Source organism: Culex pipiens, chromosome 2 (assembly GCF_016801865.2).
Source record: "Culex pipiens pallens isolate TS chromosome 2, TS_CPP_V2, whole genome shotgun sequence".
NCBI lineage: Eukaryota > Metazoa > Arthropoda > Insecta > Diptera > Culicidae > Culex > Culex pipiens.
In genome coordinates this window covers 42115968-42132610 of record NC_068938.1, presented here as the reverse complement: position 1 = coordinate 42132610, position 16643 = coordinate 42115968, and positions in this window count along the sequence as shown.

The following is a 16643-nucleotide window of genomic DNA, read 5'->3' as shown; positions in this document are numbered from 1 at the left end:
CTGTATCTCAGAAACTATTTGCCCAACTATTCTGAAACAGAAAAATTTAGAAAATTTTCTCAGCTTCTCAAAAATAGTTTTGCAGTGCTGCTTTTCTTTCAAAAAATATTTTTTGCACTGAAGAAGACCCAAAAAATGTTTATCTTAAAATAGCTATAATGATGAAACAAAAGATGAAGTACTTTTCGATTGAAACCCAATTTTTCTGTGAATAAATATAGTTTTATATATGTTTTTAAATCATATTCCTGAACCAGATTTTTCACAACTATGCACAATGACTATAAAAAACTAACTAAACCCTCATACGTTTCAATAGTCATTTGACCCCTTTTTTCTTAAAAATCTTATAATTTTTGGTAGATTTGACCAAATTTGATGCTTCTGGATGCAAAAGATGATTTTTTTCGTTTGCCTAATATTTTTTGAAAAGTCCTAACCATAATCTACAACTTTGCCAAAGAAAGCAAATCGATCAATAATTTGGATATTTTTATTTGATTTCTAATAGAACAAATACAGATTTAAAAAAAATAGTGCATCGATTTCCAAATTATAAACTTTTAAGTGCTCTAAAACCCGATATACCGATTCAGACTGTAGTCTCTATTCGCTCCAGATGACGGTAGACTTCGCTGGGTTGATTTTTAACACATATTGCAATATTAGTGCATATTGATTTTTTACTGTTCAAAATTGTATATAGAAAAATGCTTTCAAGTATTTCTGTAAGTAATTAAATCGCTCCTGTTTTCCCTCTTCAATTCCCATTTCGTTTTCAAGTAACAAAGTAAAAAATAACAAAAAAAAAACAAAAAAAAAAACACAACACTATGACTGCGTGCGGGCCCCGCTGGGCCGTCTTCACGGCTCCATAAATCATCCCGCGAAGCATAAGATCTCAAAATTGTTGGCGTGTAAATATGAGCTCCCACCAAAGCGTATAACACATCACTTTGTCGACTTGTCAAAATTCTCGACTGAAATCTCGGAATCCGTCGCCGTCACACTTCTTCTGAGAGCCAGCTGCGCAGTCAAGTGTCAAATCGCAGGGTGGAAAACGACGACGACGACGCGACAGAGATTTTCCCACCTTCCCTCCCCTCCAACGGTGCTGGCGGCGGCGGCAGGACAGAGAATCGTGAATAATTAACTACAAAATTATGTGTCTTAATTACCCCGAAAATAATTTAAAACTGTAGCCTGCCATCAGCGACGAGCCCACCCAACCTTCTCCTTTTCTTTGGGTGACAGTTTTTCCTCTTCATCGTTTTGATAGAGTTGGTAGGGATGTCCTTGTTTTATAAATTATTTCAGAGTTAAACTTAAATGACTTATCTAGAATTTCTACTTTGCTGAAACAAAATAACTAGAAAAAAATATTTGAATCAACAGCACATCCCAACAGTACCTTTGAACTTTTGGCTGAGTGACTTTTCACTAGCACCTCTTGAAATTTTCTTTTTTTAACTCAATCTGCCTGCCACCAAAGGTGAAGCTGTGTGTCTGTGTGTGTGACAGACAGCATGCGACTTGACATCTTGTCCGCGAGGTCCCTCAAAGTGTCTCTCATCTGAGTACTCATCTCCATGTCACCGCGACGGCCGGCGGCGGTATCGTCTTCGTTCCAAAACTTGTCTAAACATGACACTTGGAATCTCGGAAAAATCAACCAGAAAACACTGTCTATTGTCTGTGTTGAGGGTGTTCGTTTGTCTGTTTGTCGGTGCTGATTAAGACACTCACGCGTGTGGTTTAAGTTTTAAGGTTTGGGAAGGTGTAGGTTTTTCACGATTTTAGCTACTCCGTGTATTTGAAAAGTAATGCCTTTGCTGAAAATTATAATAATTATCTCAAGATATTTTGAAATAATAAAATAATTTCAAAATTTTATTGTTAATTGAAAATTTAAATGGTAATTTAAATGATGTTAATGTTGAAGACATACAAATTTAAAACTTTATATAAATTTTTACTCCAATTCCTCAAAAAATTTGGGTGTAAATAAACTTTTACTGATTTTTTTTTATTTTATTTGAGCAAATGGGTTTTATCCATTTTGGCAAAATCAATATTTTTACTCCAGGTGGTAGAGAATTTTTCAAAGCATCTTTTCAAACTAGAATTTCACTAAAATAGAGTTGAGTTTTGACTGACGATGCGAAAAACCAATCTGCTAATTTCACACTCCTTTTTGAAATTGCCTTGGCGAAGATCTGGTGACAAACACAAAACAACATTTTTCTCCGAAAACTTGATCTGGCATAAAAGCTGAATCTTCAATTATGGACAGTCTTGTACTTTTTGCAAATGTTGTTTTTTTTTGGGAGGATAGACCGGAAAACGAAAAAAATCAGATTTTTTTATTGAATTCATTGATATTTTGCAAATCTTGTGCAACGGCATAACTTAACTAATATATAAAGTAGGACATTGTGATACTTTTTGCTTCAAAATTTTGAAAAAAAAAATCAGGACCTCTAAAAGTAAAAAATCAAGATTTTTTATATTCAATAGTCTATAACTTTTGGAGGAATCTTTAATCAATTTGGTGTCTTCAACAAATTGTAGGAATGGTTGAGGACTATAGTGGAAAAATTGATAAATGGATAAAAATTGCTGATTGGCTGATAACATTATGTCATTTAAAAATGATTTGAAAAATACACCTTTTATGTTTTTTTATTTTTCAGAGGATAAAATTCCATTTTTTAGAAAATTCTAGAAATCGCAAAATATCTTTAACCAGGGTTTGATTACAGTCCAGATTCCATAGTCCGAAGGTCTCAGAACAGTTTCACTTAAAAAGAAAACGAAAAAATAATCGCTGTCTTATTTTGTATGGTTGGGCTTAAGTATGACCAATAAATAACTCTAAAATTATTTAATGATGATGGCGGCCAAAATGGTGGTGTTTTAAAAGAGCATTTTTTTAATTTAAAGGCAATCAAACATTCAATTTTGAACATAATTGGGTCACAGAACTCGAATTTAAAAAAAAAATGGTCATGATTCGATTATTTTATGTTTCATACAAACCTTCGGATAATCGAACTTCGGATAATCAAGCCGTTGGATAGTTGATTCTAGACTGCGTTTTCAAAAAAAAAAAGTTATTTAAAATTAACTGTAAGATTGTCAAAATTATATTTAGTTTATTTTTTCAAGGTAAACACAAATAATCAATCTTAAAGTACTGAATGTTATGGAATCTTCTTGAAAAATCCATTTTTGCATGAGGGTTTAATTACAGTTTATTTGAATAACAATTGACATTAGGTCGAAGAATAACTAAAAATGATATTAGTCTGTTATTTCAATAACAATCCAATAACAAAAAAAAATCATAACAACGAATAACAAATCTTGTAGTAAATAACAGAAAATGTTATGGAATCTTCTTGAAAAATCAATTTTTGCATTAGGGTTTACAGTTTATGTTAATAACAATTAACATAAGGTCGAAGAATAACTAAAAATTTTATTTGTCTGTTATTTCAATAACAATCCAATAGCAAAAAAAATCATAACAACGAATAACAAATCTTGTAATAAATAACATAAAATGTTATTGGCCTAGTATTTTGAAATATCAAAAAATGTTATTTCCAAGTTATTTCGTCTGCTTGGGTAACACTCTTTCAAAAAAAAAAAAACCATTACATGGTCTATTGTTTCTGCAAAGATGCGCTATATGAACTTTCTGAAAAGGTGGCATTTTATGTCCCTAAATACATAATAAAAAAAGGTTTTTAAAAAAGTGTTTTTCATAATATGCCAAAATATCCTTGTTTATTTTTTTTTGTGTGGTCCTCATCCATAGCTACAACTTTTCTGAATCAAAGAATCAATCAAAAAAAATCCTTTAAAAGATACAGATTTTTGAAAATTTACGTACCATTTTTTTATGGACAGCTGTCAAATAATATGACAATATGGACAAACTGATGATGCAAAAGGGTTCTTTGAGCATACGGAAATTACGCAGAAAAGCAAGATTAAAAAATGCAAAAAAATATCGGACGGCTAAAATGGCTGAGAATTGTTAAATATATTTAAGACCATCTTTACATTTTTTAATGGATAAAACTTATTAAATAGTGAATTATAAGGCTTCTGTTAAAAATTTAGCATTTTTTTACTTAATTATATTTTTTCTTCAAAATTTATATACAATTTTAAAAGTTTAATTAGCGAACAATTTTTTTTCGGTTGTAGAATTATCTCTCAAATGCATTATTATTTTGATTGATCGTAAGGATTTTTTTAAGCTTTATTGTTTTTAAGTTTATGTTTGATTGCGTTGAGATTTGCTTTGTTTAGAGATAGAAAATACCCTGGTATTTTTTTCCAGAATTCAATTGATGTTACCAGGGATGAATTAGTAGATTGTTTTTTATTTTATTCTGAATTTGAATACGTTGAATTATTTACCCTAGCTCATGGTCTGTATATAAATGGCTAAGTTTAATTTTTAAGTTTACCAAAAAACCTTTAATTAAGTGCCCATCACTAGACGTTTTATACACTAATTAAAAACAATTCGTACCTTAATCTCATCTTAAAAATTTTAAATAATTTATTAATAAACAAGCCTTACCCGACAAACTTCGTTCTGCCTTTTTTTCGTTTGTTGACGATTTTTGCTTATGTAGCCTCCTGTGATCAAAATTTGATTTTACGTAACTTTCACCATACAGTTTGCCGATGCTCCGGAATCGGTTCCAGAGTGGCCAAAGTGTCAATTAATTAGCTTATAAACCTTCCTTGGGCTTATACGAACCCAACGCACCAAAGAGTTCAAACCCGGTCAGGCGGTTATAACAAAATTCATGCCATTTCAATAACAAATACTGTTTAAATAACAAAAAGTGTTATGGATTCTTCTTGAAAAATCCATTTCTGCATAAATATTGAATAACAGTTTATGTTATCATGACAAAATTTGTTATTGATCTGATATTGGTTGAAATCCAAAACAACTTTGGAATAACATTTCTTGTTATGGAAGAATATCTCACACTGTTATTGGGATGATCGGATTAGTTGTTAAAATAACAAAAAAATAATAACAAAGATTTGTTCGAAGAATAACTAAAACTGTTATCACTCTGTTATTACAATAACAATCCAATAACAAAAAAAATCATTACGGCGAATAACAAAAAATGTTATAAATAACATAAAATGTTATTGGTCTAGTATTTTCAAATATCAAATAATGTTATTTCAAAGATATTACCGTCTGCTCGGGAATTGAAAAAAGACATAGATTATTTTTATCAATAATTAATGAGTAATTGAAATTTTTCATTTTCCATTTTTAAATGAACTAATAAACATGTTAGTTTTATCTGAGATTGAGTTCCGAACTATTTCTCATCAATTTATTTAGCTTCTTCAAAATCTTAGGTAGATTGCTCCCATATTTTTTCCTCCCCTTCGTTTTGGTGGAAAATGAGCGGATAATTTTCCGCCAACCAGTGGCTCGTGTGTGTCGCCCGTGCCAGACTGACTGCGGGGAGAAAGACCACACGCAGCACCACCACTTCTAGACGGCCGCCAACCAAGCCAAGTGAGTGTTGTTTGACATCATTGTTACCGATACGGCACGCCACTGCTAATGATCTGATCTCAGCCCAGACGGCATCACCAGGGCGACATGTGAGCAGCAGCAGCAGCAGCCAGCAGACGTTCGCAAGGTGGTGACGATGATGGGCTGAGATTGGGGAAGGATTACGTGTTGGTTAACATGATGATTTGGGAAGAGGTTCTTTTTTTTGTTGGTGACATTTTTTCTTTTGGTTTCGTTTGCTAAGCTCAAATGTCACCCGGTTTAAGACGGTGAATTAGTGGAACGGTGGCGATGATTATTTCTAGGAACGTCTGAGCTATCGACTGAAATAAGATGTGCAATGTCTTGCATTTTTTTTTTGTCTTTTACATTGAATATTTGAAATTGATTTGCATTCGTTGTTTTGCACCTACTATTTATTTATATGTTATGCACAATTTAGGAGAAACGGAAATGAACTTTAAACTTGATTTTTTTGTGATTTCAGCTTAACATCTGCCTCATTTTTTTTCAAACCAAACCAAAAAGGCCCAGATGAAAAAGAGCAGCATTTATAACTTAGCTTACAAACTCCCAAACCCAATAACTAACCGTGAAACGTGTATCTAATTTGTTCAACATGGCACTTTGAAACTGTAATAAAATTGTCGTCAAGAGAGTTTTCGACACAAAATTCGATTTCAAGCTTTCAAATCCACTTAATTTCCCACTCTTGTAGGATTTTATTGCCCCCTCTCCAAATGCAAGCCTTCCCAAGTCTGATTTCAATTAAAGATATTCTCACTCAAATCGCCCACGTCGCGTCACCGCGAGTCATTTGACAGGCCCCAGAGGGCTCCCTTGGATCTTGATGGCCGCCGATGCGCTAAACCACGGCCACTCCGGCGGCCACTCTGAGGCTAACCCCACGATTCGCCACGCCTGTCATTTGCGCTTCATTAAAATCTGTATCGGTTGTTGGGTTGCGATTCGCTGGCTGGCTTTTATTCCAGAACTGCATCAAGGACCTCGAGGAAGACGGGAAAGGGGGTGTTAATCCTTCACGTTGGACGAGCTTTCAGATGATGGATTTGTACCTCTCGGAGCAGAGGAGAGCTTTGGGCCAGGCACAAAGAAGCGACGACGACCTGGGCAAGGTAATTGAAAAAAGCCTTCACCACACCGGCCCAGAATGATGTCCAGAAGCTTGCGTTCTTGCGGGCGATCTACACTCAGCGGTTGAATCAATCTCGTGGAAGGTGGTTTTGAATGTGGCCACAGTTCATAATGCTTATCGCTTGAGTGAAACCGCTTGACTGCCACTGGTGGCAAAACGGTTCACCACCAACGTAGCGTTCCGGTTCAGTAAGCTTGTCATAACAGGATGTCACTTTGCTCGACTGTCAACGAACTCTGAAGGGATGTGAACTACAGTCATTTTTGCAATATTTCTCAGATTAAACTGTATTTGGTTTCAAATTAATAACGAAATTCCAAAATTAGGATTAGTTCTCTGAACAGTTTTACACATTTATTTTATGGACACTGATGTTACGTCGGTATACTCTTAGGCCCCAGGATACTTTGAAGGACCCAGAATATCCCAAAGGCTGTCTAGAGGGTTTATAGTAATGCCAAAGGTCCCAGGGGCATCACTGAATATTAATAATTATCAAAATCTTGGTAAAATCTAGAGGTGGGCAAAAAAAGAGCCGGATCACTAAAAAGAGTGAACGATCCATGGCTCACGAAAAAAAGAGCCGCGGTTCTTTTTGAAACTCCGGTCTTCCGAAAGAACCGGTCCAAGATGGATTGATTTTTAAACTTTTGTATTTTTTTAAGTTTTATAAATATAGTTCATGCAATTTTCAACAAATTGTAGTATTGAACTAACATTTTCAAAACTTTCAATTCAAAAACATTATTTCAAATATTTCAATGCATAAATTAATGTTAAATTTGGGGTAATTCTGTACCAACTCACACGAGTAAGGAGTAACCTTTGTCCCTGATCACGAATCCGAGTTCCGTTTTTTGATATCTCGTGACGGAGGGGCGGTACGACCCCTTCCATTTTTGAACATGCGAAAAAAGAGGTGTTTTTCAATAATTTGCAGCCTGAAACGGTGATGAGATAGAAATTTGGTGTCAAAGAGACTTTTATGTAAAATAAGACGCCCGATCTAATGGCGTACTCAGAATAGCGAAAAAAACGTATTTTTCATCGAAAAAAACACTAAAAAAGTTTTAAAAATTCTCCCATTTTTCGTTACTTGGCTGTAAAAAAATTTGGAACATGTCATTTAATGGGAAATTTATTGCAAAAGTTTCCAGCAAGGCCTCAGACTGGCATGTAATTAATAATTACTTTGATTTTCAGCTGGTAATTAAGTAATTCTTTAATTACTTAGTAATTTATGGTAATTAGAGTAATTTAAAGTAATTAATTGGCAATAAGAGTAATTTTTGAGTAATGAAATTCATTGATTTTTTTAAATTGTACTTTTCGAACGAAACTATTTACTTTTTATATATAATCTATTATAACAATATTTTATTAATTTCTGATAAGAGTGAAACACAAAGATAAAAAAGACCGGTTCTGTATGTAGAAGGCCTTATTCACCATAGTTCTCTCCTAAATCTCCTAAAATTTATTTTTATCTTGTTGTTTATCGAAACTGATGAACAACAAAAGGAAACGCCATGATATATTACTCAGTGAAAAAAATATTGTGCATACGAAATCTAATCATTTTTATTAAGTAATTATAAAAATATGTTTTTTTAATTGCAAGAACTACATTAGAATTGATTAATTTTTTATGCTTTTCCTTCTAAGAGGCTGTCAAAATTATTTGAAGTTTATGTGGAACAAATATTTAAAACCAAAATGTACTTAATTATCATTAAAATAAACAAAGTTTTCAAGGGACTCCAAAACCAAAAATCAATAAAAATAAAAAATATTTTTTTTTGTATAATCTGCAGAAATTGTCAGTCCTGTAATATCTCTCTATTAAAAGCTAAGCTATTTTCCCGAAAAAAATTTCTGAGACAAATGTTTCAATGTTAAAAATCAAACTCAGTGAAATTAAAATCGACTAATATTCAGATGCTGAAATTAAATCCAATGTAAATATCATATTTCACATTATCCGTATTTTCAGTAACGGATTTTTTTAATTTGCTTGAGAAAAAAAATGCAAAGTAATGTCAAGCCAATGTTTGAAAAATATTTTAAAACTTTACGTTATTTTGATGAATTTCACAATTTTCATGAAGAGCCGCTGCAAATATTTGTCAAAGTTTATGTTTGGTTCGAAAAATCAGGTGACTTTTTTTTTCAAACGACTTCTATATTTTAGAGGCATTCGACTTGCAATAAACTGAAAACAATTTTAAATTATTAATTAATTATATTAAAATTCATATATCGAAGTAAAACAGTACAGTATTTTTTTACAGTAAGAACCGTAGAAACGAATACATTAATTTAAATTAAATGTTTTTTTTTATCGTAGTGAAAGGTAATTTAGTAATTAATGTAATTAATCATTTTGCATCAGTAATTTGAGTAATTAATTGGCAGACTGGCAAGTAATAAACGCTTCTGGAAACCCTTGATTTATTGTTCTTTTCGAATCTACATTGACCCAGAAGGGTCATTTTTTCATTTAGAACAAAATTTTTCATTTTAAAATTTCGTGTTTTTTCTAACATTGCAGAGTTATTTTTTAGAGTGTAACAGTGTTCTAGAAAGTTGTAGAGCAGACAATAACAAAATTTTTGATATATAAACATAAGGGGTTTGCTCATGAGTTATCAGGATTTTACGAAAAAAAGTTTTGAAAATGTTGGTCGTGTCGATCATTGCCGTTCATGGTCACCCGCTACAGACACGGACGACGAAACAAAGAGAAACGCAAAAAGTAACTTTCAAAACTTTTTTTCGTAAAATCGCGATAACTCGTGATGTTTATCAACAAACCCCTTATGTTTATATATCAAAAATTTTGTTATTGTCTGCTTTCCAACTTTCTAGAACATTATTACACTCTAAAAAATATCCCTGTTAAGTTAGAAAAAACATGAAATCTTGAAATGAAAAATTTTGTTCTAATTGAAAAAATGACCCTTCTGGGTCAATGTAGGTTTGAAAAGTACATTAAATTTCCCTTAAAATGACATATTCCAAAAATTTTTACAGTCGAGTATCGGAAAATGGCAGAGTTTTTAAAACTTTTTTAGTGTTTTTTTCGATGAAAAATACGTTTTTTCGAAATTCTGAGTACGCCATCAAATCGGGCGTACAATTTTGCATAAAAGTTCCTTTGACGCCAAATTTCTATCTCATCACCGATTCAGGCTGCAAATTATTGAAAAAAACCTCTTTTTTCGCATGTTCAAAAATGGAAGGGGTCGTACCGCCCCTCCGTCACGAGATATAAAAAAGCGGACCTCGGATTCGTGATCAGGGACAAAAGTTACCCCTTAGAACAAAGTTTCACGCAAATCGAAGAGGGTTCGAGGCAACTGCTGTGTGAGTTGGCGGAGAATTACCCTTTGTCAAATTTGTCAAAATTGTCCTAAGGTGTACTTTGGGATAAAATATATACAATACAAATTTGAGCATTTCATATTGCTTAGCTTGCAAAATTTTACCAAAAATACACTAAGGCTTCATCCATAAAGTACGTCACGCTAAAATCATCCAAAATTTACCCCCCCTCCCCCCCTTTGTCACGCTTTTCCTATACTTACAACACGCAATGTCACACTTGCTCAGACCCCCCCTCCCCCCCTAGAGCGTGACATACTTTATGGATGACGCCTAAATAGCCCAGGAGAAAGTGGAAAAAATCCTCTCGACCGATTAAGCTTAAATATTTAAATCTTTATTGATTAAATTAGAATGTAGAACAGACTTCGCCGAATATTTTCTCGAAATAATTTAGGTATTTTAATATTTTAGCAGAAATTAAGCAATTTTGTAATATTAATATCAATTTTCTCCAAAATCATAAATTTAAGTTTGGGTGCCATCCAATCATTTGAACGTTTAGGATCAAATAGAAATCATGACATAGAGACCTCCAGGATCTATGGTTTTCAAGCGCATTGATCTTATATTTTAAAAGTACAATAAAAAAAACTTAAAAACTCACACCAATCTTAAAAATAGCCTTTCATCAAAATTTTGAAAAAGAGCGAAAGAGCCGTTCAAAAGAACCGCTCTTTTTAATGAGCGAGAGCAAAAATGAGCGGCTCCTTAAAAAAGAGCGATTTGCCCCACCTCTAGTAAAATCGTGTTGTTATGTGTAGACTCCATGATCTATATTCTAGAACATTTTTGTGGACCAAGAACAAAAAAAAAAGGAAATTGTTACTCATGGCTATACTATACTGCTGATATCTGATACACAGCTCAGAACAATTCAGGCCTGAAAGTGTCCCCTTCAACACCCTCGTGACATCATGTCTGCACGAATCGATAACAAAGTTGATCAGCTTTTACACTTGAAACATCAAGCAAAAAGACAGACCGAAAACCGCCACCCGTTTTGCACTTCTGCAACAAAAAAGGGTGTCACGCAACGTAAAATTAAACCAAATTAGTGTACTTGCCCACAATGCAGCACATGGCTTAATCTCACGCTGTTGGCATCCTTTAAGGTTTGACCAAAATTAAAAGGTAGAAGCTTTGTGCATAATGATGTGGTTCTGCGCTGCAACGCTTGTGGTGGCTGGTGACCACCATGATTACAGGTCATTCACAAAACTCTTGGAACAACTTGGACGACTGAAGGAGCTGCTGCGGTCAGCAGCGGAGGAGAACTTGCAAATTACCTCTCAAAACCGTCACGTCAGCTTTGCTCCCGATGAAAACATCGTTAATCAGGTAGCCTATCAGGTAACACAGGTCTGCTGCTGCTGCTGCTGAGCTGACTGACAGGCTCTTCTGGACCAGCGGAGGTGAAGGTGTGAGACGGAAACGGAATCTGTCAAAGGTATCGTGGCGTGCTCATCAACGCTGAAAAGTGTTCAAACAAAACTTCCAACCGGTGACTCAGCGCTTATCGCCTTGCCTAATTTACATGATTTGGCCAACCCAGCTGATTAATCCTCGCCATCCGGTCCGTCGAATTAATTCACCCTTGATTAAAAATTCAAATTCTCGTCAGCAAGAATTCCTCGGCTGTCAGAGTTCGAGCCGCGGAGTTTTTCACCAGACTTCTAGACCTGGATCAGCGAATGACAGCGATTGTGGGCTGCCAATCTGAAGATGTTCCAGGGTTGTAGGATTTTTTCCAAACTTCAAAGGATAGTCAACTAAGTCTGTAACTTTCTACAACCCTGACCGATTGTTGTTCTACCCTGATCGGATACATTACGTCTCGAGAGGAAACACATTTCACGGTAGTCAGACCCGCATCAACGGCCTTCGTTTTGTTTGTGTGGTTTTCGATGATCGGTCTATTTCTCCAAATCTCTTGGACCGCTCAACAACGGCCGGGGCAGGATTCCGCGGAGCAGTCGTCTGCCACTCACACATCACACGCAGATCCTCAGAGCAGCGTTGTTTCATTCAGAAAAGCATCGCGAGACTTGAGTTGGCTGAGCTGAAGCAAACCAGAAGTGATGTGTTGAAAATATTTTAGATTCCAGTTTCGGGTCATTTAGGTCGTTCGGAGTTTGGAGGATCTCTCATGATCATGTCACTGCCAATATACCGACTTGAGCTAGGTGTTCAACGGGCAGCAGCCCATCGATCGCTGCGGTGCTGTCAGTCAGTCGAGTGGGTTTGGCTTCCATAGTGCTCCCCACTGGGATGGCAGTGGTGCCAAACTTATAGAAAAATCATAAAATCATAAAATCATAAAATCATAAAATCATAAAATCATAAAATCATAAAATCATAAAATCATAAAATCATAAAATCATAAAATCATAAAATCATAAAATCATAAAATCATAAAATCATAAAATCATAAAATCATAAAATCATAAAATCATAAAATCATAAAATCATAAAATCATAAAATCATAAAATCATAAAATCATAAAATCATAAAATCATAAAATCATAAAATCATAAAATCATAAAATCATAAAATCATAAAATCATAAAATCATAAAATCATAAAATCATAAAATCATAAAATCATAAAATCATAAAATCATAAAATCATAAAATCATAAAATCATAAAATCATAAAATCATAAAATCATAAAATCATAAAATCATAAAATCATAAAATCATAAAATCATAAAATCATAAAATCATAAAATCATAAAATCATAAAATCATAAAATCATAAAATCATAAAATCATAAAATCATAAAATCATAAAATCATAAAATCGTAAATTCATAAAATCATAAAATCATAAAATCATAAAATCATAAAATCATAAAATCATAAAATCATAAAATCATAAAATCATAAAATCATAAAATCATAAAATCATAAAATCATAAAATCATAAAATCATAAAATCATAAAATCATAAAATCATAAAATCATAAAATCATAAAATCATAAAATCATAAAATCATAAAATCATAAAATCATAAAATCATAAAATCATAAAATCATAAAATCATAAAATCATAAAATCATAAAATCATAAAATCATAAAATCATAAAATCATAAAATCATAAAATCATAAAATCATAAAATCATAAAATCATAAAATCATAAAATCATAAAATCATAAAATCATAAAATCATAAAATCATAAAATCATAAAATCATAAAATCATAAAATCATAAAATCATAAAATCATAAAATCATAAAATCATAAAATCATAAAATCATAAAATCATAAAATCATAAAATCATAAAATCATAAAATCATAAAATCATAAAATCATAAAATCATAAAATCATAAAATCATAAAATCATAAAATCATAAAATCATAAAATCATAAAATCATAAAATCATAAAATCATAAAATCATAAAATCATAAAATCATAAAATCATAAAATCATAAAATCATAAAATCATAAAATCATAAAATCATAAAATCGTAAATTCATAAAATCATAAAATCATAAAATCATAAAATCATAAAATCATAAAATCATAAAATCATAAAATCATAAAATCATAAAATCATAAAATCATAAAATCATAAAATCATAAAATCATAAAATCATAAAAACATAAAATCATAAAATCATAAAATCATAAAATCATAAAATCATAAAATCATAAAATCATAAAATCATAAAATCATAAAATCATAAAATCATAAAATCATAAAATCATAAAATCATAAAATCATAAAATCATAAAATCTTAAAATCATAAAATCATAAAATCATAAAATCATAAAATCATAAAATCATAAAATCATAAAATCATAAAATCATAAAATCATAAAATCATAAAATCATAAAATCATAAAATCATAAAATCATAAAATCATAAAATCATAAAATCATAAAATCATAAAATCATAAAATCATAAAATCATAAAATCATAAAATCATAAAATCATAAAATCATAAAATCATAAAATCATAAAATCATAAAATCATAAAATCATAAAATCATAAAATCATAAAATCATAAAATCATAAAATCATAAAATCATAAAATCATAAAATCGTAAATTCATAAAATCATAAAATCATAAAATCATAAAATCATAAAATCATAAAATCATAAAATCATAAAATCATAAAATCATAAAATCATAAAATCATAAAATCATAAAATCATAAAATCATAAAATCATAAAATCATAAAATCATAAAATCATAAAATCATAAAATCATAAAATCATAAAATCATAAAATCATTAAATCATAAAATCATAAAAAGATAAAACCATAAAATCATATGTTTTTATGTGTTTTTATGTGTATTGTTTTATTTTTTATTTTTTTATTTTTCAACATTTATTTCAATTTAAAGTATTTTTAATTGTTTTTTTGGATCAGAATTAAAATTAGAAAAAAAAATATTCTAAAAAATTGGCACCACTGAACTCAACTCCTCGAAACTAGTAGAGAACAAGATTTCAACGATCTCAAAAAAATTCGAATTTGACAGACATGGGTTATTTCATCTTTCTCTCTGGAGCTCTTGGCCTTTCTTCGGGTCGAATTCTGGGAGGCCCCGTTTTAGTGGGTTATGCCACACCATCTCACCTCCGAAATGGCATTTTCAATCCCATTCGTTTAGCTATTTTGGTGCCTCTTTGGTGGCGATCAGTTCTGGTGGAGCGTTGATGGATGGGCGATTTATGGCAGCCACCGAAGTTGTGCTGCTTTTTTGGGAAGTGAGGTTTGATTTCTTTGGAAAGTGGTGTGATCGATGCTGGTAAAGATTATCTGACCATTATTCAAGATTGAGAAAATGCTGATCAAATGATTCAAAAAAAAATTATATCAACTTTACGTCAATTGATGTTTGAATAACTAAACTGCCAATTCAAGATTTTCTGCATAGTAAACTATTGACTTTTTTTTTCGATACATTCAGTAATTATCGTTCCGCAACATGATATTTATCAATTAATTATTCATTTAACATCAGTTGGAAAATGTCGAAACCATCCTTCGGCCAACCCTTTTTTACTGAACATATATTTTTGAACATTTTATTCGCGCCAACACACCTCTCCACGTCAGCTCCGAGCATAAAAATTCGAATTAATATTTGTTTTTCCTCTTCTTCCTCGTGATTCCTCTGCCCAACCAACATATTAATAATTTCGTCATCCGTGAGCCCCCATTGCCCCGAAACCATGGCGAAAATTACATCGACATCGGGGCCATCGAGGGCACATGTTTATGTGTGAAAATTGCTCAAATTAAGAGAAAATCCACAGCTGTCGAGCGAACTCTGCCTTTGGGGGCCTGAGCCACTCACTGGCGGTGGTGATATGTATAAAAGGTATGTATAAAAATGTGTGTGTGTGTCGCAAGTTTCTGGGACCACCACCGCCACGGACACGAGCAGGACAACCGATAATAAATAATCATTTTTTAACATAGTAATAAAAAATTAAACGAATTAATAAAGCCGTGACCGTTCCGAGGGAGCTGCCGATGGTATAGGGAGTGGGGCGGTTGGAAAACAGCAAAATGGCACATTGAGTAGTCGTGGCAAAAGTGGCGTAATAGTGAAATGTGTAATTATTGAATATTTTATCATTTTCGAACGTGTAACGGCAATTAACTTTTGTCACACGAGAGGCGTACTGCTGTACTAGCAATATGGAGGCAAATTGGCCTGAATTTGTATAAAACTAGATCTCCCATGCTAAAAAAATTGAAGGTTAATCAAGGTCTAACGAGAGGGATGGACAATAAACATAGGGGAAAGTGGGGCAAGTGTAACAAGCTAAGGAAATTCTCGTTATAACCCATTAAAAACGTTAAAAAATCTGGCGGATTTTTTAAAATCATCTTATTTCAGGTCTTGACTGAGACTTTGACAGAACAAGTTTTTAAAAAATCCTTTTTTTTTATGGTAAAAAATTGATTTTAAAATTTTTGATTTTTCGTACGTTCTACTCAACTAGTGGGGCAAGACAAACAACCCGTTGGGGCAAGAGGAACAATGCATGAAACAACATGCTAATTAACTAAAAATTGAACTGTTATCACTTAGAAACATCAGATTAGAGTGTTTTTGAAACGTTTCTTACATTTTTAGATTAAATAATAATATTTTACTAAAAATTTGATCGTTTTTACGAAACAAAATTATTACTTGGATGAAAAAAAAAGAAATTTCATAATATCACAATATTTTGATTGGATATTTTTTTTTAACAATTGTTTATCAGTTTTTAAGTACGTTTATGTATTTATTTCGCAATAAAATATGTTGTTGCAGTAACTAGTAATTTTTTCCATACTAAAAATCCATATGGTATACTAGGGTGTAATATCAAAATCGATTTTCCAGCACAGCATTATTTTAGTTCCTTTTGGGGTCCTAAACAACTCCCCAAAGTTTGGTAACGATTGGTTTAGTCCTCACTCTGCGCAAAGCGATTCAGTTTCCCATACAAATTTGTATGGGAAAAATCATTTTTTTGAATTATGATATTTAAAAAAT